The sequence below is a fragment of the Myotis brandtii genome, unplaced genomic scaffold, assembly GCF_000412655.1.
Source record: "Myotis brandtii unplaced genomic scaffold, ASM41265v1 scaffold500, whole genome shotgun sequence".
NCBI lineage: Eukaryota > Metazoa > Chordata > Mammalia > Chiroptera > Vespertilionidae > Myotis > Myotis brandtii.
The window spans coordinates 1,951,321-1,951,675 of NW_005369062.1; the positions used below are offsets into that span (position 1 = coordinate 1,951,321).

The 355-nt window shown below is 39.2% G+C and overlaps 1 protein-coding gene across 3 annotated transcripts in view; it reads left to right on the plus strand.

Moving 5' to 3' along the window:
* Nucleotides 1-355, plus strand: part of LOC102263962 (phosphatidylinositol 3,4,5-trisphosphate 3-phosphatase TPTE2-like) — a 103,088-nt gene that overhangs the window by 15,602 nt on the left and 87,131 nt on the right. The window lies entirely within an intron of this gene.

Below are 355 nucleotides of genomic sequence, written 5' to 3' on the forward strand. Positions count from 1 at the left end.
GGAAAGGGAGGGAAGAGCAAAAAAGTAAAAAAGAGAACTCATGGACATGGACAATGGTGTGGTAATTGGGGAGTGAGAGGAGGGAGGTAGGTGGAGGTGGAAGAGGGCCATAGAGGGGATAAATGGTGACAGAAAAAATAAAATTAAAAAGAAAGTTATTCATGGATGTTCAACTATGTGGGGGTTGGCACCATTAACCCTAATGTTGTTCAAGGTTCAAATGTATAATTACATATAAATTATATGTAGTACATAACTATGTATTATTCTATAAATATTTTACATATTGCTGTTATATCTATAACTAGAGGCCCAGTGCACAAAAATTTGTGCACTTGGGGGGGGGGGGGCCCCC